At 41.1% G+C, this 26,842-nt stretch overlaps 1 protein-coding gene across 1 annotated transcript in view; it reads right to left on the bottom strand.

The window, feature by feature from the left end:
* Positions 1-21,027, bottom strand: part of PALS2 (protein associated with LIN7 2, MAGUK p55 family member) — a 116,276-nt gene extending 95,249 nt beyond the window's left edge. Inside the window, exon 1 of the mRNA XM_004313901.4 lies at positions 20,781-21,027. The gene's annotated coding sequence lies outside the window, so the exon portion shown is untranslated. The remainder of the gene's footprint in view (positions 1-20,780) is intronic.
* Positions 21,028-26,842: the final 5,815 nt, after the last annotated feature.

The following is a 26,842-nucleotide window of genomic DNA, read 5'->3' as shown; positions in this document are numbered from 1 at the left end:
CTTGGTTCTCTCACATTCTCTATTTCAAACATTTACTACCCTAGTCAGCAGATGATTTTGTCAGAAGGGAAAGAAAAAGAGGCTATCATTTATGATTTACTGAAATTCCCCTCCACTTGTAGAATCAACTGTATCAGCACCGTTCCTTACCTTTTTTTCCTCAAATCTCACAAGAAAATATGCCCCTAGTCCTCTACAAAGCTGCTGTCTGTGTGATGAATCAAGTCCCTCCCACCCACTGTAGGACCATGACCCATGGGTTATCCCTCTCCTGTAACTTCAGTATTTTTTCATTTGTAACTCCCACATTTTTAAGTTTTAATATCTTCCTCATCTTTCAGTAATGATATTTTAAATCTCCATTTTGAACCCCATATCACTTTTTTAAATTTATTTAATTTATTTATTTTTGGCTGCATTGGGTCTTCGTTGCTGCACGCAGGCTTTTCTCTAGTTGTGGCGAGCGGGGGCTACTCTTCATTGCGGTGCGCGGGCTTCTCATTGCGGTGGCTTCTCTTGTTGCGGAGCACGGGCTCTAGGTGTGTGGGCTTCAGTAGTTGTGGCTCATGAGCTCTAGAGCTCAGGCTCAGTAGTTGTGGCGCACGGGCTTAGCTGCTCGGTGGCATGTGGGATCTTCCCGGACCAGGGCTAGAACCCCATGTCCCCTGCACTGCCAGGGGGATTCTTAACCACTTGTGCCACCAGGGAAGCCCCCCATTTCACTTTTAAGTCACACCCTCCTCTCTCTCCTTTTGCCCATCACAGCTACTAAGCTTCTTTAAAGAGTAGTTCACCCTGGGCATCTTTTCTTCAGTTCTCCACCTTCCCATTCAGCCTCCGCTATCTGGCTTCCCTAGCCACCACTCTCCTCAAACTTCCTAACTATGTTTAGGAACAAGCTAACTGAAAAATCAAGCACATATTCTGTCCACGTTCTGCCTGAGGGCAGGCTGTCACTCCTGCTGGTGTTCCTCAGATCTTCACTCTTTCCTTGAATGATATTTACTTCTAGGGCTTCAACCAGTTTCTATCTGAATATGATTTTCAAATCTTAGTTATAGCAGTCACTTTTCCCCAACTGCCTTCTTAATGTATTGTACTTTCCCCGGGAACCCCAAATATGGTGCCTTTAATTTACCATTTTCAAAACTAGTCACTCACCCTAACTAGAGATTCTAGCTCTTGTTATCACGACATCACCATCCACCCTTTCTCCAAAGCTTAAAATCTCAGAATCATCTGATTTTTTAAAATTCTCCCTAACCTAGACATCAAATTCTCCTCCAAATCCTTCTCATTCTACTACAGAAAAGTCTCAAAAATTCATCCTCATCACAATTTCCAGGCTCTGACCTTTGGTTTAGAGTTTTTATCTTCTCTTGTCTAGACTATTTTAAAAGCCTCTTACCTGGTCTACTGATCTCTAATCTTTCTCCACCCTGGTCCTGGCTCCATGCTGTGTCCAGAAGCATCCTTGTTAAAGTACAGAGCTCATCCTGAGAAAAGCTAGATCTACAGAGGTTTTTTTTTTTTTAAACAGCTCAAATAGTGCTGTTCCTAATTTGCTCTCACAATGCAGTAGCCCTGCTTTTAGTACATTTTTACTGACCTAAGCACTAATTAATAAAGCAGTTTAAGGCTCCATTGGTTTTTTAATAAGAAAATATGTAGTATTATAATTGAACCAACAGAATTGTCTGAAAGTGTTTTTATACAATAAGCACTAATAAACATGAAATATAACTATAGCATCACTGCCAGATTGTATTAAATATGCAAATCTGAATCTTTTTTAGTATCCCCCAAACTAGATTATTTTAGAGTAAATTTCATTGGTAGTTTTTTCAAGATAACACTTATTTTTTTACATGCACTTAGAAAAATACGTAGAATTCAAAACAGATCCAATGGTAAAGTGGTTTTTAAATTCAGCCACGATGGTGGTAATAGAAGAAAAGTACATAATTTTAAGTAACTGACTCAAAATCCAACTCTTGTACCCCTGGCGGCTATCATTTTACTCTAAGCCACCACCATCTCTTGCTCATTTACTTCAGTAGTCACTCAATTGCTCCCCTGCTTTCACTCTAGTTCTCAACAATATTCTCCAGATTGGCTAGAACCATCATTTAAAACATAAACAGATTTTGTTACTCTTGCGCTAAAACCGTCCAAAGGCTTCCCACTGCACTTAGAAAAACATCCGAACTCCTGACCATGACCTACAGAGCCTTCATGACTTGGCACCCTGTGCGTCCCTCTGAGTTCATCTGCTACAACTCTCTCCCCGTGGTCCGCTCTAGTCACACCGGCCTTCCTTCTGTTCTTCAAACATGCCCAGTTTATTTCCCATTTCTCATCTCCCATCTTTACCATCTTCTGTTCTCTCTGCTTGAAATGATCTTCCCAGATACCCACATGCATATCCTTAATCTCTTTATTTTTGCTTCAGTATAAATGTCACCGCCCCAGAAAGTGAACCCTAACACCCAGTCTAAGGAAGCTCCTCTCCCTCACACACATCCTCAGTCATTCTCCCTCCTATCAGTTTTGTTTTCATCCTAGGGCTCATCTGAAAGTATCTTTGCTTGCTGTCTGTCTCCCTTGCTAGAAATTCACTCATTGTTCTGTCTCCTCCAGCACTGGACAGTGCCTTGACACACAGAAGGCATTCAGATATTCATCAACCAATTAACAAATATATGCTAATGTTTCTCAAAGCTCTATCAAATAAGATGATATTTTCTTGCCTAATCTCTGTAAAGATATCCCACGGACACAATGAACTCAACATGCCCAAAACTCATCAAATTACTTCTTAAAGCTGGTCACCTTCCAGTATTCCCTATCTCAATTAATGGCGCCCAGGTATACCTGTTCAATTTCCTTTATTCCTGCTACCTAATCTGCCACCAAGACCTTTCAATCTGTTGTCTTGCATATCTTACAAACACACCCCTTTTTCTTTATCTCCACTGTCACTTCCTTAGTTCATACTCTCATCCTCTCTCACCTTAACTTCTAACACCTTCTACTTATTTTTCTTACTTTATCTACCCCCAATACCACCATCAGAGTGAGCTTTCCAAAATACAAATATGACCATGTTTCCTCCTGGTTAAAATCATTCACTGGCTCCCCACCACCTATAAAATTCCAATTACTTAACATGGCATAAGGGCCATATGAGGCATAAGGACCTTATATTCCCCCCTTTAACTGTTCAAACATCCTCTCTTGCTCCCCCTTAAGGGGCCCTTTTAATTCCAGCCACACCAAGCCATTTGCTATCCATAAACTTATTGCTTCATACTGCTGTGACTTTATCTTAATGGTCTCAAATGAAGCCTTTCCTGACCCATCCTAGAAGATATAGAACATACAGCACTTATTGAATAGTACAGTTGATCCTCATTATTCACGGATTCTGTATTTATGAATTCACCCACTTGTTAAAATTTACCTTAAGCCTCAAAGTCAATACTCACAGTGCTTTTGTTGTCATAGGCAGACACAGAGCAGCAAAAACAACATGCCCAGTGTGTGCATCCCCAGCTTAGGTCCAATTAGGCAACACTGCGCCTTGTTGTTTCAGCTCTCACACCAAAAATAAGTATCCTTTTCATAGTCTATTGAGTGTCACATTTTTCAAATTTTTGTGCTTTTTCATGTGATTTCACTGTCTGAAATGTCCCCCAAGCATAGTGCTTACCTGCTGTCCATTGTTCCTAAGCACAAAGTAGGGTGATGTGCCTTACAGAGAAAATACAAGTGTCTGATGAGCTTCCTTCAGGCATGAAATTATAGTGCTGTTGGGCATTCAATGTTAATGAATCAACTATATATATATAGACACACATATATATCAAGGTGTCTTTAAACAGAAACACACACAAAGCAAGGTTATGTATTGACCAGTTAATGAAAATGTGATCAGAGGCTTGTAGGAACCTAACCCTCTTTTAGCCTAGAAACAATGACTCAGTACTGCCTAATTCAGTGTTCACAGACAACTTACAGAACAAAACTACCACAAAAAATGAATAATGAGAAGTGACTGTATTTGCATTTACATGTCTATCTCTACCACAAAATTAGTGGGTTCTCTGAGGGCAGAAATGTCATCTTATTTATCTTTGAACTCTAATTTTTATTATTATGCCAAACATACTGCAGTTAACATTTATTGCATGTAATTAAAAAAATTGTAGTTTCTCATTGTTGTAATGTAATTTTGCCCTATATATTTACACTTCATGGTAAGATCCCCACACCAGGAAGGCCTTGCTCAACTGCACAGTTAATGGCCTGAACTTCATCCTCCATCCCGGTCCTTTCACCTCTTTTATAGCCAAACATCAAGCTCTTTAAGTTCAAACTTAAAAAAAAAAAAAAAAAGTCACAGTTAAATGAAAAGGCATTTACAGATATTTATTTTTCTTCAGGTCAGTTAGCATCGATGGGCTTAGAGCTAAAAACTGTGACAAGCTTCCAGACACAATGGAAGGCTGAGCACACATGCCTTCACTGTCTCCCTTCTGAGGTCCCACTGACATGACAGAATCCATGCTTTTTAAAAAGAACAGAACACCAACAGTACTAGAGGTGAGATGGGAGAGAAATGAAAGATTAGAAACCAGAAATTTTAGGAAATACTAGAAGTCAGAAAGCTGGTGAAGAGGCTTGCATGTCTAGCAAAAAGATGGACTTGAAAATCTAAAGTAATTCTCTCACAAAATGCCTAGAAATGCTAACCAAAGTACCAAAAACATCCTCTCAAGTACAAGAGTAAGTCCTCAAGAAACTCCTCATGCGCCAACATGAAGAGGATAAAAACAAACTGGTAAGCATGTGCTTGAGTCATGGCTGCATGGAGTGTTTGCAGATTTCAGTACCTAGTTCAGAAGCAGCAGTTTAGGCCTTGGTCTGTTCAAAAAGAAGAACTGCCAATTAGACCCCTCCATATAGATCAGGGATGTTACAGGACTAAGCCCCACCTGGTAAAAGAGTGGCCTAGCAAAGCTGTCCCTGTTGGCCAAGGAAGACAACGAGGAAATGAACCTTTTTCAGCTTGAACTCTGTATTCGGGGGCAAATACCACCTGAGAATTTGTAACCACAGCCTACTCTCAAGGATTCAGGGTTCCAACATACCTACCTAGTTCAGAAAACCCCAAGCTGAGAAATTACACAGGTGCCAAAGAAAACCTTTAGCAAATCTTCCCTGGAGGAATGTGTCCCCTAACCAGGCTGCACAGAATCCCTTGAATAAAACCCTGCCAAGCATGAGCTCACAATTCGAAAATAACAAAAAAAGCTCATGAGAAAAAAAAAAAAAGAGATAGGTAATTGAAAACACAAGAGTAATACTATCATAAAGGAATGCAGGTAAGATTGAATAAATGTTGTAATCTAAGCCATCAGAGGTAAGCGCAGTTCTTCCCAAGTGGATTTTTTCCTGGGCCTCCCTTGAGAAGTGCATGTTTGCTCAAATATTCTTCTTTTATAGTAGAGTCAATAGTTACTGGGTAAAGTTGAAAAAATAGACACATGTTTTCTAAGACACACAGCATAATTTTAAAATTTACAAAACTCTCACCCAGGGTAAGTACCGCTCCCCTCCCCAGGAGCACATGGAAATGTGTGAGGGCATCTTGGATGCTCCAATGGCTGTGGTAGAGAACAGGGGCGCTAAACTTTAAGTGGTGCTCAGCACAACCCCACAAGACAAAGCACAGTACTGCCAAAGATGCCAAAGAGCAATTGTTGAGAAACACTTTACTGATATGACTAAATCTGAAGCTATTATCAACGAATAACGCTATGAAGTAAAACTGGGAACAGAAAATTTGAAACTTTCATTGTACATTCATCCTTCTGTACTATTTTAACTGTTTATCATTAATATTTTTAAAAAATTAAAAATAAATTTATATAAACAAGTAATGGGAGGGACAGCTGTCCTGCTCATCAGTCAACATAGATCTCTCCTTTTAGATAAACTAGGTTGCTCAGCACACCAAGGATAAAAGCAGTGCATCAGACTACCCTACAATTCCTAGACTCAGAAGAGCAGTCCTTCCAGCATTTAAATATTTCTTAGCCAAAGTATCTCCTGAATTAAAACAGACTTACTGACGCTGGTTGTGTGCTCATGCAGTGAGGATCCGAAACCTCTTTTGTGAGGCAGCAGCTGCAACTGGGTGCTCTCCACGGCTGAAAGAAGCCCAAGGAAGGAGTCAAGACTCAAAACAATAACTACGCACATTTGAAGTGGTGGGGTAGGATGGTTCTGTTGTGCAGTTCCAGAATATGTCGCTTAACAAGCCAATGAAAGCCTCTTTTTAACAAGTGATCTATCAGTGAGGCAGATCAGTTTTAGACTGACGGAAGGTCAATTAATGAAACATTTGCACAGATGAAAATGGAAGATTAAGATATAAGTGATGTGTACTACAAGTAGACAGAAAATATTTACTACAAAAAAACCCCCCTACACTTACTCCAGAACTTTGCTTCTCAAAGATGACAAATTTTCAACACACACACACACACACACAATACGGATCCATCACATTCTGACTACTACATAATTTCTTTATACTTTTGCTTTCCCTCCCTATTCCTTTCCGTACACAGAGTGCTAGTACAGCTGACCCTTGAGCAATGGGGGTTTGAACTGTGTGGGTCCACTTACACGTGGCTATTTTTCAATAGTAAATACTACAGTACTACACGATCCATGGTTGGTTGAATCCACAGGTGCTGAGGACCAATGATAAATATCCAGACTATCAGCCCCTACACCCCACCACCCACCATGTTATTCAACGGTCAACTGTACACACAGGCATACTGCACTTATATTTTAAGTGCAGTAATGGCCAATATGTTTAGATGAACATCAAATTGAGGTATGTTGAGGAAAAAAATAAACCGGTTCCTAATGTTTTTCACTTATCATTATGAAACCATTCTAATACCTTTTAAAATACCTTTTCATATGCAACTGTTTTATATAGAGTAATCTTTATCTATAAGCAGGGATAAAATTATTCTAAAAGAAATAACTCCTAGATGGTTTTTCTAGGAGTTAAACATTTCATTTAAATGAACTTGTATAATAGAAGATTACAACAGTTTCAAATATTGTCAGAAAAAAAATTACCTTGCACGAAAATATTAGAATGGATACAAATATCATCAGAAAAAAAAAAACCTGGACTCTAAGAACTAGCTCAACCCAGACCTGGGACTTGAAGCACATGAAAAAGCCTTCTTACAAAAGAAAGTACTTAAGAAATCGCATCACGAGGCCCTCAGAATTGGAAAATAGGGTGATCCCTCAAGAATTAAATTAGTAAAAGGAAACACAAGATACATAGTCCTAGCAGAAAAATGTCACCCTAAGAGAAGACAGATCGAAGTATTTGGAAATATTTGTCTAATCAAAGTATCCAAGATATAGCCGTAGGATAAGAACACAATAAAGAAAACAGTGACAATCAAGTGTATTGTAAGCTGTGGGAAGAAAGTGTGTTAACAGAAGGCAATACCTGGTCAAATCTAGAAAAAAGGAAATAATAAATTGACCAGGTCTCTAAAATTCCCCGGGAAGAACTTGCCTACTCCATATTCCAGGGTTTCTCAATCTTGGCATTACTGGCATTTTGGTCCCTTGTTATGGGGGACCATCCTATGAATTGTTTAGTAGCATCCTTGGCCTCCAAGCACTAGATGCTAATAAGCACCTTTATCCAAACTGTGACAACCAAAAATCTTCAGATATTACCAAATATCCCATGGGAAGCAAAACTGCCCCCCTTAAAGAATCAGTGGTATATTTTAGAATATACATTGATCACACTGAAATACAATATACACAATTACACAATATACACTGAAATACAATGCAAACCAAGCTAATAAAGTTTGACGTTTCTAGCATCAAAATCACCTCACTTTTCTTGATCACCCAGTAAATGTCTCATAATAATTTGGCTTTCTAGAGAAAGTATCATCATGGTTGCAAGAGGTATTTACTATATGGTTTTTTGATAAATTAAAAAAAAGAAAATGTCAGAGAGAAAGGCCCATGACCATTCTTTATATATGCCTTCTGATAATAAAATTGAAATCACATACTTCTCATATTTCCCCACAACTTCTAACACTGTTTTAATTGTTTTTCAGGCATTTGAATGCTTTTAAAATTTAATATTCCTGGTGTAATATTCTTATCATCTTCATCAGTACTATCAGCGTCTTGCTTTTCTAAGTTTCCCTTTTTCCTAATTTTTAGTTTCTCTGTCCCTCCCCTCCAGGACAACACGCACACAGCGCCTCCATCATCATTATGGTAAATACCCTTCCTTTGAAAGTTAACAGTATATCATGCTGGTCCAAATATAATTTGACTTACTAGTTAATACCCAGGTAAGTGGTCTCAAAAGAACTTTTCTATCCTTTAATAATAATAAAAAGGGTCAAATATAGTTGAGAACAGCCTGTTTAAATCTAAGGAATGTAACAACTTACTTAAAAATAAGAACCTAAATGAACCTTTAAAACAAGAACAGGGCTTATCTTGGGAAAAGATCCCTAAACCCTGAAAATCCAGGGACTGTCCTTTGCCTAGGAATCCCTTGAAAACTACCTTGAAAAATACCTCTATATTCCATTTGATCAGCCACAGTGAATTCACAATTTCCCTGTATTCATCTTATACTCCCCGTTCTCTCTGCCACCTGTCTTCCAAGCTCTCGTTGCTTCACCTTTAAATTACCACTGCCAAGTCTTCTACTACTATTCTCTTCTTTGCTGTAATCCACTCAGCATAAGACTATCACACAGATCACGTTAAAACATCATTTTAATGACAATACTGTATTAGAAAAAGAGGGCTTTCTGCCATCTGGAAATGCTTAAATTTCTCTTTTAAAAATCTAGCCTGGGGCTTCCCTGGTGGCGCTGTGGTTGAGTCCGCCTGCCGCTGCAGGGGACTGCGGGTTTGTGCCCAGGTCTGGGAAGATCCCACATGCCGCGGAGCGGCTGGGCCCGTGACCCATGGCCACTGAACCTGCGCGTCCGGAGCCTGTGCTCCGCAACGGGAGAGACCACCACAACAGTGAGAGGCCTGCATACCGCAAAAAAAAAAAAAAAAAAAAAATCTAGCCTTCCATCTATTCAACTGAACTCCTCTATTCTCTAATACAAACTCTGTCCTGACTACATTGATCTTTTTACTTCCTATACCTACAACCACATTATCTCATTCCCACCCAAATGCCTTCATTCATGTTACCTCACCCAACAATATTCTTTTTTTCTTGGCTATTCAATACCTAATCAATTGATGGCCCCCTTCTTGCTTTTTTTTTTTTTTTTTTTTTTGCGGTACACGGGCCTCTCACTGTTGTGGCCTCTCCCGTTGCGGATCACGGGCCCAGCCGCTCCGCGGCATGTGGGATCCTCCCGGACCGGGGCACAAACCCGTGTGCCCTGCATTGGCAGGCGAACTCTCAACCACTGCGCCACCAGGGAAGCCCCCACTTCTTGCTTTTTTACAATCAAAGTTTTAGAGTTAAAAGCATCTTAGGACATATCTCAAAAATTAATCCAATCAAATGAGCAGCAAGTCCCTCCCTACAGATAAGAATTTCTTTTCTTAAACTATCTCAAAACTTACAGTCTGCTGCACATGATAAACCACTACTTATATGCTAATTTCTGAGGTTTCCTAATTTGCTTAATAATAAATATCAAGCATTGCCTAAAATCATGGGACAATGCTTGGCTGAGGGGACACAAAGACCATTTCTTCCCTCAAACAGCGATATAAAGTAACCTTCATATTATGTGAAATTCCAGTATATACATATATACACAGATTTACTTTTGGTAAAGATTTCTACTTGAGTGTAACAAACTCTAAGCTGTTGTTTCTGGAGATATTTTGGAAGAGAGGGAACTGCAGGTTTGGAAGGGAAATAAAGAGATGGCAGAGTAGAAGATATTTGCTGGGCACTCCTAAAAGAGATAGAAACAGAGACAAAACAAATTTCCAGCCTTTGATCTAGAATCACAGTCTGTTGGGAAGGAGAGAACAGAGATGAGAATGGAAGGACAATCAGAGCCAAGTCAGTGTCCCACTATGTCACGTTCTGACATGAACTGGCATGAAGTTACCACGGACCGAAAGGAACTATAAATACCCACTTGGCTATAGCGAGCTGAGTTAAATAAAGGTTACTAAAAGCTTATTCTTTTACCTCAAATATCCAAGTTATGCTATCTCTAAAACAACAGTTAGAAACACAAGTTGAAGTTAGTAACCTTTAAGTGAAAATAAGAAAGGCTCTGAATAAGATGTTCTAAAAAATGCTTCTTAGGATTTATGAAGCATTTCCTGTCCCCCGCTACCCCAAGACTGGAAATCCTGAAACATTTCTTTCAAGGAAGTAGTGGTAAATGGAAACTAGTTGTATAGTACCCAGGATCTCCAAACGGAATTGCATAAAATGTCATCGATAATTTGTTTGATATATTTAATGTTTTAACTGGGAGGACATTAAAAGTTTATAAGGTTTTTAAGGGTTCATTCACAATCTCAGACTCCTTAATCCTATTTCCCCCACAACAGTTTAAATTCCTTCAGGGAAAATTTCTCTACCTTGGGTTTCTCAAGAACCCAGTGCTAAGGATGGCAAGCACATACTGTGATGGCTTTGCCCATGTGCCTCCCAGAGTGTTCCAACCTTCTTAAAAACGTGGTTTAGGGCTTCCCTGGTGACGCAGTGATTGAGAGTCCGCCTGCCGATGCAGGGAACACGGGTTCGTGACCCAGCCCGGGAAGATCCCACATGCCGCGGAGCGGCTAGGCCCGTGAGCCATGGCCGCTGAGCCTGCGCGTCTGGAGCCTGTGCTCTGCAACGGGAGAGGCCACAGCAGTGAGAGGCCTGCGTACCGCAAAAAAACAAAACAAACAAACAAACAAAAAACATCTGAATCAACTTATATAAAATTACGCATGACCATCATTTACTTTCTAAAATAAGCAACTTCAATGAATTAAATTTCTTTAACTCAGCTACCCAAGTTTCTTATACCAAAGTCCCAGACAGGATATTTAATAGATGAATAAAAAGGCAAATAGTTTTATGTAAAATGAAACTTCCTGTAAAACATTTTATTGTATGTATATAAAAATACATATTCAAGGTAAAATAAAGACAAATCCACTTGAAGACAGCAACATTCATTCCAAATACTAAAGAATTCCTATTATATGATAAATGGACCATTATGAACATATTATAAGTATGGTCATTTTCTTCATTCCAAACAAAGTGCTACATTTTCAAACACTACTTACTTCTTTAGATTTTAGGGGGAAAGCAGGAGGAAAACTCAGGATTGTGTGAATTTTATAAAAATTTTAGATTACGTTGGAAGGAATTTTTGAGGTTACATAGTCATCTTTCCACCCAATATTTAACTTGCCTTTGTAAACACACTGAAATGTCATATAAAAATAAGACTTATTAACTTTAGTCAACAGCACATAACTTACTGGACTACTTTAAAAGCAAAGTTCTTTTAAAAAATATTTACTAACAGACATAGCTCTTACACTGGAAAGAAAAAAGTGAAAGTATGAATCAAGCAAAGGCACTGAAGACATATTTGTTCAACAAATATTATCCACTGTACATGTAACACTGTACCAGACAGTAAGAGAAGAAAAGGATACTGATATTTACTGTACCAGACTCTGTGCTAGACACTTTACATATATTATCCAATTAAAATCTTACACCAACCCTATAAAGTAGATGTTATAATCCCTATTTTAGAGATAAGGTATATTGAGTTTAGTAGTAACACCAGAATCTCTGCCAGCAAGTGTATTGTTTATACCACACAGAGCTCTGTGTCCTGAACAAAGTAAAAGAGCTGGAAGTTGGAAAAACTGGAATTACAACCCATATCGCTAACTATCTTGCCTTGCTGAGTAAAAAAATAATAAAGTACCCAGTTTCAAGAAACTGTATCATTTCACTATATAAGAAACAGTGAAAATGTTTTGCTAGTAAGCAAAACCCCAAATAATATTTGTTAGTTAATGAAAAGTAACTCAAGCATTAAGATGGTAACAGCAATAAAGTAATTTATAAACTGTCATTATAGTATTAAAATTTTCTAAAACTTCCAAAAATCTGGAAGTAACTGTGACAATAGCTCTCACCGTATCACCAGATGAGAAGCTATTTAAATGAGCTACAACTGGAAGATGAACTTGCAATATCTTAGAGAGCCATTCTTTTCTGTACGAAATTGGATTTCTTTATACACATACACATGCGCGCGCACACACACATCATATATATATATATATGTTGTATTTGATACAAGACCATGAGAGTTATATTATTCTTCATATGAAAACCAAGTTGAATGCTTTGGAAAAACCCAAAGAAAGCAAGTGACAAAACAAGAAAACAAAAAATCCAAATTGTTGTATAATTAAGTGTAAGCAAGACAGCTGTAAACAATCCAGGAGTCACAAAACACTACAAGGATCCTACACTCAGATTCCTTCACAAACTTTTAAGTTTTTGCTCCTAAGTTAGGATCACTGATAATACACAAGTTTATATAAGAATGTTGACCCAGAGCTCCAGTCAAAAGATATCCATGTCTTAGTCCTTGGAACCTGTGAATGTTACATTATTTGCAAAAGGGATCTTTGTAGCTGTGATTAAGGATCCTGTGATGGGGAGATTATCCTGGAACAATGGGGGGGCCTCATATGTGTCCTTATAAGAGAGAGGCAAGGAGAGAGTTCTCCTTCTCTCCCACACAGGAAAATGTGATAAGAACAGAGCTGAGAGAGATTTGCAATTCTGCCCTTGAAGACTGGAGTGATGCACCCACAAGCCAAGGAATTCTGGCACCACCAGCAACTGTATAAGAAGCAAGGGACATAGTCTTTTCTTGAGCTTTTGCAGGGAGCACCCTGTTTTGGCCCAATGATACTGATTTCAGATGTCTGGCCTCCAAAACTGTGAGAGAATAAACTTCTTTTGTTTTGAGCCACCAAGTTTGTGGCAATTTGTTACAGCAGCCACAGGAAACTAACTCAATCAGAAAAGGGTTTTTGATTTTTAAAAAACTGTTGATAAGCAAATGAGATAATGTGTGGAGAACACTTAGCAAAGCTCCTGAAACATAGTAAGGATTCAAATATATTGTCGATGCCATTATCGATACTAAGCCAACTCTGTCTAAGCTCCAAGCTCTTGGTAGCAAGAGGAAAAAATAAGGATGTTCAAACAGTAAAACAGGGGAATACATACACAAGACTCAGGAGTGAAAACACATGAATCAGCCCCTCATATAATGTGTACCTACCAGCTATGTCAGTGTTACGTTATAAATTGTCCTATACTGAAAAGATAAATGGTGGATGAGGCCAGCCAAAGACAGCTTCTTGGGGGAGGCAAGCTTAAACATTTATTAGCAGAGAAGAAACAAGGGGGCAAAGAAGGGGAAAGCATGAAAGTGAGCAAAGCAATTGAAATCAATTAGATGCTTGTAGAGCTATCAATCTGGCTAAAGTAGAGACCAAGGTGAGACAGACCTTCTGAGGTTAGTTACCTAAATGGTAAAGGACCATAAAAGCTATGCTGACTGATTCAGTCGTTAAAAAGAATATTTTATAGGATGTATTATTTTACAAATATTGGCTCTTGGGGGTTTAAAAAATATAAACATGCTCTGGCCCCACTCCAGACCTACTAAGTTAGAATCCTTTGGTGTGAGATAACTCTAAAGGATTCTGATACCCACTCAGGTAGAGAATCCCTGTATCAGAGCCAATTCGTGGCAAAAGACCCACAGAATTAAAGTCTCATGAAGGATATAATGTATCCTCAAAGTATGCAATCAACTAAATCAACAGCACTTTCCTAGGTTAAAACTTCTCCCAAGATGTAGCCCCTCTGGGTTCCACCACAGACTTTCTATAAATCCCTCACTCTTTACTTTTCCTTTCCTAAGCATGTGGCCCTGATCTGCTCAGTCATCTTCCTCACGCTTTCTCACAAATTTTTCTAGAAAGGTCCATGAATTTCAGCTGCCCTCCCCCATCTTTCCACAACATTTTTCCCACCCAACTAAGATCTAACAATATTTCATAGAACAAAGTAACCATGTAAAAGTTCCATTAATATATTATATAATAAACTTATAAAAGTGTTCTATGACCATTTATTGTAATAAAATCTGAAGTACATATATTAAGTGAAATTATAAATCATTTTTTACAAAAGATTTCCAAAAGCATAAAATTATAAAGTGGCTATAAAAAGCCAATAAGCTAAGCCCTGTTCACTTCAATCTTTACTTAAGTGTTACTAAGTAGCTAACAAAGTACAAGGCTCTGAAAAGATACAAAGTATATGGAAATCTCAGTGATTTAGACACAAACTTCACCAGTACTAGAGTAGAAGAAAAGGAGATCTGGGAAGGGGAACTGAATATGATCCTTAAAAAAAAATCTCCTTTGTGTGTGTGTTGGGGGGCGGGGTGTGTGTATGTGTGGAATCTTTTTTTTTTTTTTTTTTTTGCGGTACACGGGCCTCTCACTGTTATGGCCTCTCCGGTTGTGGAGCAGAGGCTCCGGATGCGCAGGCTCAGCGGCCATGGCTCACGGGCCCAGCCGCTCCGCGGCATGTGGGATCCTCCCGGACCGGGGCACGAATCTGTGTCCCCTGCATCCAGGGAAGCCCTTGTTTTTTAGAATCTTGCTGGCTTTACCTTAGCCTGGGTTTATTTCATGATTAAAGCCAAAAATAAAGCAACACAAGTTAGTGTTCAGGTAAATAAGTTAGTTCTTTCCTCTCCCATAAGCTACACCAATTTATACATATTCCTAGGTAGTTCTTTTTACCTCAGTAATCTTCAGAAATTTCAATGACATCACATTCTATTGATATATACTTCCACCAGCAATGCGTGAGAACATCTGTTAGTCTCTCTCCTCTTCAAAAGTACTATCAGAGGGGCTTCCCTGGTGGCGCAGTGGTTGAGAGTCCGCCTGCCGATGCAGGGGACATGGGTTCGTGCCCCGGTCCGGGAAGATTCCACATGCAGCGGAGCGGCTGGGCCCGTGAGCCATGGCCGCTGAGCCTGCGTGTCCCGAGCCTGTGCTCCGCAAAGGGAGAGGCCACAACAGTGAGAGGCCCGCGTACAGCAAAAAAAAAAAAAAAAAAAAAAAAGTACTATCAGATAACCAAGGACCTACTGTATAGCACAGGGAACTCTGCTCAATACTCTGTAATAATCTAAATGGGAAAAGAATTTGAAAAGGGATACATGTATATGTATAACTGAATCTGTGTACACCTGAAACTAACACAACATTGTTAATCAACTATACTCCGATATAAAATAAAAAATTTTTAAATGTACTATCAAACTTTTTTGATCTGTCAATCTAATAGGTGAAAATAGTATCTCATAGTTTAAATTTTTGATATTTATATTGTGTGTGAGGTTGAATATCTTGATATATATGTTTAAGAACGATCTGAATTTCCTTTTCTGTGAATTATCTGTTCATGATCTTTGCCCACCTTATGGTTGGTCTTTTTCTTATCAATTTGCAGGTACTCTTCATATATTAAGGAAGTTAGCTTTTTGTCTGTTATACAAGTTGCAAATATTTTCCTCAGTTCATGCCATTTTCTTTCCTTCATGTATATATTATCCTCAACCAAATGGTAAATTCCTTCCATAAAAGGACATTTCTTTTATATAAACCCAGGACAGTGCTTTTCAAATCTTCCAACTACATATAGCAGCAAAATTTAAAAGAGGGGAAACCAGCCTTTTGGGGGGGGTATTCAAGGGTGAAAATGAATTATTACTGCAGCACCTATTTGGGTTGACTGCCCAATCCTATTTCACATGATTACAGCAAGTACAAGCAAGTTCTAATAACATGGTATAGTTTGCTGAACAGGGGAGGGATGGGTGCTGGATGAATCTGTTTCCTGTTGTCTGGGCTGGTGCAGAGAACATTTAGGAGCTGCTGGTGGCCATCTATTACGAGGACTAGGAAGTGGTCCTCTACAGCATTAGAAGACGTGAAGCAAATGCACAATGAAGAGTAAAGAGAAGAGATGAAGTGTATCCAGCTGGCACTGGAGTCCCAGAGTCCGAACCCTTGGATTCCTTTAGGCACTCCTGCATCTTTACAGTATATCTCACTTTTTGTTCATACCAGTTAGAATGGATTTCTATTACTTACAGCCAAAAGTGGCCTACTTACTACAACTATCATCTACTCAAATCATTTCATAAAGGAACATTTTAACACCAAAGCCTCAGGAGGGATAGAACCTCAAATTTTAAAAAAAGGTTTATGTTTAATGACAGCTGTGTGCCAGGAACAAGTCTAAGTTCTTGGCATATACTGTTAAACAAGAGAAAAAAATCACTGTTCTAATGGACCTTGCATTATAGTGAGAGTATACAGATAATAAAATAAAAATACAATTTCAGATATGATAAACAGTTTGCAGAAAAAAATTTAAGTAATGGGATACAGGGAAATGAGGATGGTGCCATTCTGACAGGGTGGTTAGATAATAATGCTCATCTGAGAATGTAATTGAACTGAAACCTGAAATGATGAGGAGCCAGTTGTGTCATGCTTTAGGATGAGAATTCCAGGCAGAAGGAACAGACCTAAGTCAGGAACAAGCCATGACATTTCTGAGGGAAAAAGAGAAGGGCAGTGTAGGTGGAATATAGTGAACAAGGGGGAATGATAAAGAAGTGGTAATGGAGTAATTGATCTAAGAGGAAAAAGCGTAAGTTGGTAAAGTAAGTAGGAATCAGACCATGTATAGGAACTAGGAGGCAGAGGAAAGGATTTGAAAATAACTTTAGCTTTATGAAAAACTCACTACATTGTCTTTAATTCTCATTTTGCTTTGCATCAGTGATAACTTTACAGACCTTTAGAAACTACTTCCCAAGTATTAAACACAATGTTGAGGTTAGCTAGGAATGAGCATTTCCTACGCAGAAAATATCTCTTCTGGAGGATTATGAAATGTTTTAAGAAAAAAATGCAAAGCCATCTTAAAAAAGAAGAAACTAGGAAAGATGGTAGAAACTACTTCAAATTCTGTACTACTTATACTGTGAATGAATCTATATACTATGATCAAGGCTGCACAAAGGTCTTAAAGAAGAACTTAAAAACTTAAGTCCTTTCTAAACTACTATAAAAATAACATCCTTTGCTAAGTTCACTATTATTGAATTGGACGTTAACAAAGTTAAATATTGTCAGAAGAGAAAACTGGAAACTAGACTTCTTTGACTTTATTGTACCTCTTGAGAATAGCTACAGCTTAATAGTCAACAAAGTTGTGGGTTTCGATCTTATCTCTATTACTAAGATAAAGGAAGAACTTCCCCTATGTGATAAAAATTAGGTACAAAGGATGCTTCAATATCTTTTCCTCTGAAAGCTTTTTAAATTAGGAGAACAATCAGCTTTAAGAGGTTTGGATACAGTACAGCTCACATAAGATGGTGTTCTCTCCAGATCTTTCCGGACAACTAATATCTATATACGCAAAGCAAGTAATTAAACCTGCACTGCTTCTAAGATTAATATCAGTAAAGTCAGATCTTTGAAAGCTCTAATGTATTCATGAATCTCATCTTTCACTATGTTAGATATTTAGTTAGCCCACGTAACCAAAAAGTAGACTGTTAATAACACATCTATAAAGAGAGGTACTTTTTGAGTGTGGTGTGAGTTAAAGAAATAAAAGTCATTTAGACACCTTGATCAAGACTTGATTCTGAGGGCATCCTCCTCAACACATTTGCAGCAGTTTGGCAAAGTGCTCAGGGATTATTAGTAGCGGTGTATGGGAGGGAGGGATACGGTCAACCTAAATTGTAAAGTCTCCCCCCAGTGGTCTCACATACAAATAACAGGAAGAGTTGGGAAATGATCACAGCTTCTGTGAGACTGACCAAAAGTAATCTATGCAGAATCCGGTAACTACAATGAAGAAATCAAATCTTTAATTCAATACTAGCACCATATCAGTGAAGAGACCTCGTATGCTTTTCTGCTCTTATGATATCATAAATGTGAACACTATTTTTGGAAGGAAAGAATCTATAGGTTCTTTTTTCTCAGTATAATTTTTTAGGAATAATTTAATGATATCCTCAGCCCAGCCCAGTATTTGTTTTATCTAATGGGCAGGTGTTCATTCCTCCAGAAATAAATACGAGCACATCCCTTGCAAGTTAACTACGTCTACCTGAAGTGATGTTCTGATACAAATTTAGTCACTTACCAAATGAACCACCTTGTTAAAGAAAATTATAACCAGTGCTAAAAACCTAATGTCTAATTTGCAAGACACTCTTTTTAAAAAACCACCTAGGACTAGGTAATTTATAATACAGCGAGTGACATAAAAAGTACAAATGGCTCCTCTTGCCTCTTTTAATATTTATTTTCTTGGTGTTTTTATAATTAGGTAGCCTTTGACCGGCACTAACCCTGTATTATTTGTAACTTGCAATAATTTTCTGATGTTACTTTTAACAAAGCTTGGATGTCAAAAAAGTGAAGGGCATTTAATTAAAATCTCAGTTGTCTTCTGTTCACCATCTATTATTAAATGGTAAAGTATATAAAGGGATGGTAAATGCTCAAACAACTTCAGTTTTAAAAGCAGAATATAGATAACATACATGGAGTCTCACAATTATGATTTTCTTGGTTATCCCAAGCTAAAAAGGAGGGGTGGGGGGAGGAGGAAGAGAGCAGGCTGTGTAGTCTTCTGGAACAATTTCAGCCTTAAATGAGACTCAGGAAAAATGCAAACTGCTCCCATGAATGTTTAAGAAAAATATGATTCGTTTAAAAAAAAAATCCAACAGTTGGCCTACAGAACAACAAAAAATGACGCTGTCTTATATAGAGCTACCAGACTTGCTTAAGCCCCTAATTTTTCTAGTGTTCATATAATTTAGAATGTAAAAAAAGAAAAAATTCATTTTGAAATTCCAAGTGGAAAAGCAACTGAGTGGCATCAATTAGAAAATGACACACACAGACATCCCGGAATCGTTGTTTTTTTTTTTTGCATAAAGATATTTAGTGTGCAATCTCTATAGGACAAAAACAGAGCTATTAAAAATGTTGCCACTTGTATATTATGTAACCCTAGTCTAAACTAAAAGCAGCATAAACCTTAAAGAGTAATACATTGTGCAAACGTCTATTTAAACATGAATTTAAATACATGATAGATTTCAGATACAGATGACCTCAAAAATGACACAATCCACAAAAGTTCTTTGTTTACTGTAATCAGGCCTCAGAAGACATGACTATAATCAGGCCTGATACAATAATACCGTGAGGTCTGTTGTTACACCTGCGTACTGCAACTATCTCCGCATTGGTTAACAGCCTGTTACCTCTCCTAAAATATTCGGCATACGGAAGTTTCCCAACGACCATCTGAAAGATTTCACTGGAAGGAATGGCTGCTAAACCATACTCCCATTGAAGAGCGATTTTAACGCACCTCCACTGTTCCGAGCCATATAACAAGAAGACCAAGACAGGAAGCACAAAGTAAAATTCCAACCATCCCCAAAGGCATGGAAAAAGAGTAAAACGTGATTAGCTTGACCTTAACCAGCTGTTTATAAGTAATGCGGAGAATTTTCTGAGCTTCCCCATCAGCCTTCAATTACCTTCCTCGCCTGCCCCCACCCCCCTTTTACGTGCCCCAAAGGATGGAAGTTGAATGGATGTAATCTCGAGCCGTAATCCAAGGAACTGGGGAGATTGAGACTAAACTCCCAAGAAAGTGTTAAAAAGTCCTTCTGCCAAAACACCCACCAACCAATCCACATCCTGTCATCACGCCGACCGTGAGATCCCTCCATCGACTCGCTCCTGGCCCTCCACCCCGCCAAAAAAGCCAAAAAAAAAAAAAAAAAAAAAAAACCCCAAAAAGCCACAAACAAAAAAAGCCAGCACCTTTCTGGTTCCAGACCAACGTACTCAGAATCGGAAAGCACTGCCTCAGCCGCAAACGCCTCCGGAGCAGCGTGTGCTCGGCCCAAAACCACTCTGGCCAAACAACTGGAGTCTCGTGCCTCGGAAGTGGCAGCAGAACTCGCCGAAAGCCTCCTCCCCCAAGAACTCGGAGCTCGAGAGGCAGCCAGAGGCCGGCGGAGTCGCCCCCACTGGGCACCGACTCCGAAGGTGTCAGTCACGGCAACCGCCGTCCCCGGCGCGGCTCTCCATTCATGCTTTAACGCCACTCTCGCCGCAGAGGGTGCAGGCGCCCGCGCCCGGCTCTCGGAGGGGGCCCCGCGCCCCCAGCCCCAGCCCTGCCCCCGCCCGGGCCGCGCCGGGGAGCGCGGGCGGAGAGCGGGGCGCGGCAGCCGGCAGCATGGGCCAGACACGTTGCCGCGCTCGGCCGGCCAGCCCGCACGCCCGCAGCCCGGGAACCTGGGGCCCCGCAGAGCGCGCCCCTCCCGCGCGAGACGAGCCGAACAGCCCCCGCCGCCCGCCCGAGCCCAGGTGCCGAGGGGGCGGGGCGGGCCGGGGTCCCCGCGTGGCGCGAAGCCGCAAGCAACAGGGCGCCCCCCGGCCAGCTCGGCGCGCGGCTAGACCGTTACCCGAGAGACGTGGGGGCCCCGGCAACTCACCGGCTCGCACCTCGGCTTCCTCCGCGCCGCCGTCGCTCCCCTCCTCCCGCCGCCGCTGCTCTTCCTCAGCCGCAGACGCCGCCGAGCAGCCCCATCTACAAACTCCGGACTCGTAGTTGGGAACTGGAAATGCGGCTCTCACTCCCCTCCGCCTCCCTCTCTCTCCGCCCCCTCTGTCGCTCTCCACTCCGCCCGGCTCAGGTCGCCGGCGCCGCCGCCACCACCGCGCGCGCGGCCAACCTCCCCTCAGCCGCCCTTCTCCTCCGCCTCCGCCAACGCCTCCGCCTCCTCCTCCTCCCCCTCCCGCTGCCGCCGCCGCCGCCGCCGCGGCGCGCTCTCTCCCGGCCTCGCGCGTGCGCCGGACGCCGGGGAGTGCGCGCTCGGGAGCGAGGAGGCGCCGCCGCCTCGGGGAAGCCGGGCCCCGCCCCTCCGGCCGCGGCGCGGCGACCAGGTGGAGCCCCCTCCGAGCGCCCGCAGACGGCGGCGTCCCGGCCAGATTCGCCGCCCGCGCCCCGCCGCCTCTACTGGGTCTCCCCGGTCCTGGCCCCGAGCCGCGCCCGCGAGAGGGTCACCAGACCCAATCCGCGCCGGGTCTTCCAGACCGAAATTGCCGTTGTCATTCAGCATTTATTGATGAGCAAGATACTCCCCCCTGGGCGTTTTCGAAAGAGGCTCCTCCCGGCCCTTACCAAGAGTTACGTTCTAAGAGCCCACTAGTCGTGGGGCACAAAGGATAAATAGACCTCGAAAAGAAGCCTCTGAAAATCTCCCCCCTCCCCCTTCACACTCACACCCCTGGTTCTGACGTGTATTTGGCAGGTTCTATAGCTCTGACGATGTCCTTCACGAATTTTCTCCCGAAGGCCCAACCCGGCTGATTCACACGCTAGGAAATGGATGGACACTAGCTCTTTTCATAGCCCTGGGTCTCCCGTGGAACTACCGGGGCCGGCTTTGCTGGACACTCCCAGGACACCAGTTGTTCAGATCCTCCCAAACATCTGGCCTTCCCACACTTCGGAAGTGGGGACTGCCATCCTTTCCACCTCGACTCTGCCGAGAGCTTGGTGACCTGGGATGAGTGACCAGGTGTACAGATGATACGTTTTGACAGGAGCGCAGATTTAATTTTTCAGTTGAAAGAAACTGAGCAATGCAGTGCAGCAGAGGCTCTGGCTAGAACACAGCAAGACAATCAGCGAACTTCTGATTCCCTTAACATCTACCTAATCCCAAGAGTTCTGTGACCCCTCAGACCTGTGATGGGGGCTTTTAGCAAAGCTGTCCTTCCGAAAACTGAAGAAACTATGAACATGTTCTTTACATTTTACAAAATGTATACTGCAGTCTTTTCAAACCGTGAATGTAGAAAGTGCAAGTAAAACTTGACATGGGAGGAACATCACGTCAGGTGGCTTCCTCTATGCAGCCTTTCCTGGCTTCTCTTGGGCACAGTTGCACTGTTCTGCATAAACCAGGCATTTGATAAATGTTTGCAACATGGCCCTTTGGATTCAGAGACGGAGTTTCAAGCTGTACTGTGTCCGTCCCCCCCACAGCCCCCCTGGCCCCCCCCCAGCCCCTGGCCACCCAATCTCTGTGAGTGTGGTTAGCACAGAAGGGAGGGAGAGAATACTTTGGGTGAGGTGTATTAAGAAGGCCCAGCCCCCAAAACAGTGATTTTTCTCTTAGCCTCAACCAAGCATCAAAGATTAATTTACTTTTCCGTTAGGATCATTAATTTTGCAAACCAACATGCAGGGGGAGTTTGTAGCCTATTAATTTAGAACCTTCTTTCCTGGAACAGCAAACCTGAGGAAGGGAAATTGGAAGCATTTAAGGACACCTGAATGTACTAAGGGAAACAGTAACTGTGGACACATGTTGAGCCCCACCCCCCCTTGTAGTCAGGCCAGCTGGATGAAATGAAGTAGCGAGTGCCCCATGCCCAAGAGTGAGGCAAGGCGGATGCAGAAGGGAAGAATAAGGTTTCTCCTCTCAGAGAATCAGCAAAACTTTCAGGTCTTCCTTTTCCTCCTCCTTGCTTCCCAGACCCATTAGCTTCCCACGGGAGACCCGATGGCTCATCCCTGCTGCACCCTACCCAGACCTGCCAACTTCGATTCTCTTCTTCCTTCTGACAGTCAACCTCAGGACACCCCCTCCTACCCAGGGAATGCCCTGAGCTCCTCTGAAGGAGAGGGGATGAGTGTCATTTCTGGTGTGTTCCTGATCCCTCACAGTACACTTTTATTTTCTCGAGGGTCTTCTGGAAGCAAGGTACTAACCTTCTACTCCACCCCCCAGTCCCTGAAAATAGGATGAAGTTTACTGAGGAAGCTTTGGGGAGGGAGAGATAGGGGAGTCTCTGCCCCTCAAATCACAACACGTAGTCCTCCCTGACTTACAGCTGGGACCAGTCCTAGCCAACTCCCTTATCCCTGTATGTACCAGGGACCCAGCATTTGGGAGCAGGAATATAGGAACAATTACCTTTCATTTACAGTTCCAAGTCTGTTCTTTAATTAATGACAGCTATTACATGGAGACTTACCATGCTTGTAAGACTCAGACTCATCCTCAGAGCCAGAAAAAAATGGTTTTGCTCCACACCTGCCTTCAATTGCTTGTTTTCAGGATGCTCTTGGCAGTGAAGTTTCTCTTTCAGTGCCTATATTTTATCAAATACAATATATTATAAAACACTACCTTTTATAAACAATAGTGCCACTTTATGACATTCTGCCCTTCCTCTAAACTTTAAAGGTGGGACATGTCAGAATAAATTTAAAGGGATCTAATATGAACTTTGGAATTCTCATCATTGCTTGCCAGCCCACCTTTCTGAGGGGTCATCATTTCTGAGACACTACCCATCCATTTCCCTTACCTCTTACAAATTCTTTGTTCCAAGAAAGTGGAATGTTATGATTGAAAACGATGGGGAATCCTTCTTTTAGTGTCCTTAATGGTTTGGCTTTTCATTTTCTTCAAGGTTACTCTAAAAGGATCATAATTTTGCCACAGACCAATTTCTCTACTAACTGTAACTCAATTTAAAGTCTGAATTTTGATTCTTAATTCCAGAGCATCTATCATTGGCTTTATTTCTGCCTTCAAATATAAACAAAATCTTCTATCCTTTCAATACGATTTTTTTTTCTCTCTCTCTCTCTCTTCTGAGTTGCTTTGGCATTTCAGAAATTGAGAATTTTGCTAATAATAAAAGACACAAATCTTAGCAGGTCCTACCTGTTTGTTTTTCAACTAATCCATCATAATAAGATCGGCGATGTTCCTGGAATATAGCTTTATGAAAAATTGCAACTGACATACACCACAAAGTCCAACCAAGCTTTCCTCCAGAATACTTTATTTAGCTTCACCCCTTTTATCTCCGTTCACAAAGCTAGGTCGGATACCAATTTCCAGCCTCCTTGCTAACCTTTCTAATTCTAGTCTCTCTCTTGCTTGCTTGCAGTTTTCTCTACACTTAGAGCAGTACTTCTCACTTTGGGCTGTTTATTGGAATCATCCAGAGAATTTAAACAAACAAAACAAAAAAAATAGAAAACATTAAAAAAAACACTGACATCCAGGTCCCAACTCTAGGTTTCACCGTTCTGCCCCATAGGCTAGGCACCAGGATTTTTCAAAGCTCTCCAGGTAATTCTAATATACAGCCAGAGTTAAAAACTACCGAAATGAGTCATCTTCAAAACAATATTTTATACCAAGTCTTCTCAGAATATTGGGGTGGCTCCAAATTACCTCAAGTAATCAAATTAAAATACCTAATCCTGTGTTATAAGACTCTTTGCCAATTGACTAGAATAGTCCCCTTTCAAAACAACTTAAATTTATCTCCTTCCTAAAGCTTCCCCAGATTAGTCTCACCTGGCTGCCTAAAGAGCACTGTTTCCAATTATCTGAGCATTCCAACTGGCACTGGTTGACAAGCCCTTGGACCACAGTTGATTGTGTATTATTGTTTTAATCTAGCTTTCATAGATATCTGTCAGAGGCTTACTTGTAATCTAAATCTCTCTGAAGTCCCACTAGGTTAACAGACAATCTCAAAATAAACAGAAATGTTATTCTTAGCAGCACTTTCTCCTACCCACCAGAAAGAACATTCCCTGACACAAGGGCAGTTCATTTTTTTTCAGTCACCACAATTAAAGCCAACAGTTGTAAGAATTTGCATGTTTGGGGTTTTTTTCTTGTTGTTGTTTCTTACAAAAATTAAAAACAGCCTGTATATCTTGATTGATCTCCCTGTCCTTTCCACCCTTCATTTACTTTAGACATTGGAATGTGGCTTCCACACCCACCTCTCAACTGAAACTACGCTTTACTGCTGCCACAACTGACATTTTCATTCCTGTGTTTGTTCATTCATTCACTCATTTATCAGTGGTAAATGCTGGTAATAAAATAATTAACAATACCAAATTACTCTTACCTAATGGTGGAGAATAATAAACAATTAAATTATCACATGATAAATGCTATGTCAGGAGTCTTAACCAGTCACGATGGAATCGTGGTGGGGTGCGTCTTTGCTTAGTGTTCAAGCAATCCAACTTCTCTGCAGCGTCTGAGGAGGTTAGCCTCTCCACCTTTTAAACCTCTCCTTTCCTTCTATTTCCCTGACACTTTACGACCCAGGACCGCCTTCTACTTCTCTGATTATTCCTTCTCTGCCCTCTTAACTTGTGTCATCTTCTCCTACTTCCTAAATGAAAATGTTCCACTTAAGAATGGAAGAGATTTTTGAGGGAGAAAGTGTAGACAGAGAAGAGACCACTGTTTCTCTCAAGAATCTCATGGACCCTTAGGGTTCTATCTTCAGTGCTTCCACATCTGTATCTACAGTTCTACTCTCCCCTGAGGCATGTTTTCAACTTCCTGTTGAATATCTCCATCTGGATAACCCATTCACAGCTCAAATTAACGTCTAAAATAAAATGTATTACTTCTACCCCCCTGCTCTATCCCTCCTGCAGGTTTCCCTTGTGCCTCTTTTACCCTCTCCCTAGCAGATACAGCCTGCACCCAGGTCCCTTGAAATTTGCCTTTTCAATGTCATTCATAGGAGTGGGTTCTCTTGTGCATTTCCTCTGGCCCTACAGAAAGTCTCCTTGCCCAGTCCCATGTGCATCTGAATGCCAGATGTCAGTCATATCATCCCTGCCTCCTCACTGCCTATGGGACTCTATTCACAAGGTCATGCACAACAATTTTCAAGACTCCCCTGCCCCCATGTGGGGATATTACACATCAGTCATATCTTGTACCTTTACATTTCCACCCCCTCTGTTTTGGCAGGAATGCCTTTCCTATCTCTGCTGGCCCAAATCCAAGCTTTTATGCCCATCTCACATCCTCCTTTTCCACTACAATTTATCTGCTCCACCTTAAACAGAGGCAACTGTTTTCATTTGAATTCCGGTAACATTTTATCTCTTACAGTCCTTTATCTATTCTGCTTCACAATAGCATCATTTGTTTTTGAATATTTATCTTAACACTCTTTTCACCACAACTGCCAGCCCCATCTCCTACTTACTTGCAGATATGAATCCAGGGTGCTGTGTACAGGAATGCTTGGCAAAATACTACTCATAGTGGGGGCTCATTTATTGAAACAGATAAAGTTGTTAGTTGGTGGACTTCTAAAATTAAAGATAATTAAGTGGAAAAAAATGTTGCTAATTAGAAGTGAACTCTTGCTCTTGAATATACAAGCTACAGCTGAGAAGCTCTTCCAAGGGCAATCAGATTTCAGGCAGGGACCCTAATTGAGCTACTTGAGTTTAACAGACAGCAGCCAGCTGCTATATCTAATTAACCCTTTGGGAGTCTCATTTCAAACTGCCTTCCAAATTCCAGCTCTCCTATTTATATACGAGCTAAAAAAAATAATAGTTCTACTCAGGCGTCAAAAGTAGATTTTAAAATATATGAAAACAATGCGGAGGGGGAAGGGTAAGCTGGGACAAAGCGCGAGAGAGGCATGGACATATATACACTACCAAATGTAAAACAGATAGCTAGTG

This window comes from Tursiops truncatus, chromosome 9 (genome assembly GCF_011762595.2).
Source record: "Tursiops truncatus isolate mTurTru1 chromosome 9, mTurTru1.mat.Y, whole genome shotgun sequence".
Taxonomy (NCBI): Eukaryota; Metazoa; Chordata; class Mammalia; order Artiodactyla; family Delphinidae; genus Tursiops; species Tursiops truncatus.
The sequence above is the reverse complement of the archived record's forward strand: the minus strand, read 5'-3'. Positions and strand labels throughout refer to the sequence as shown.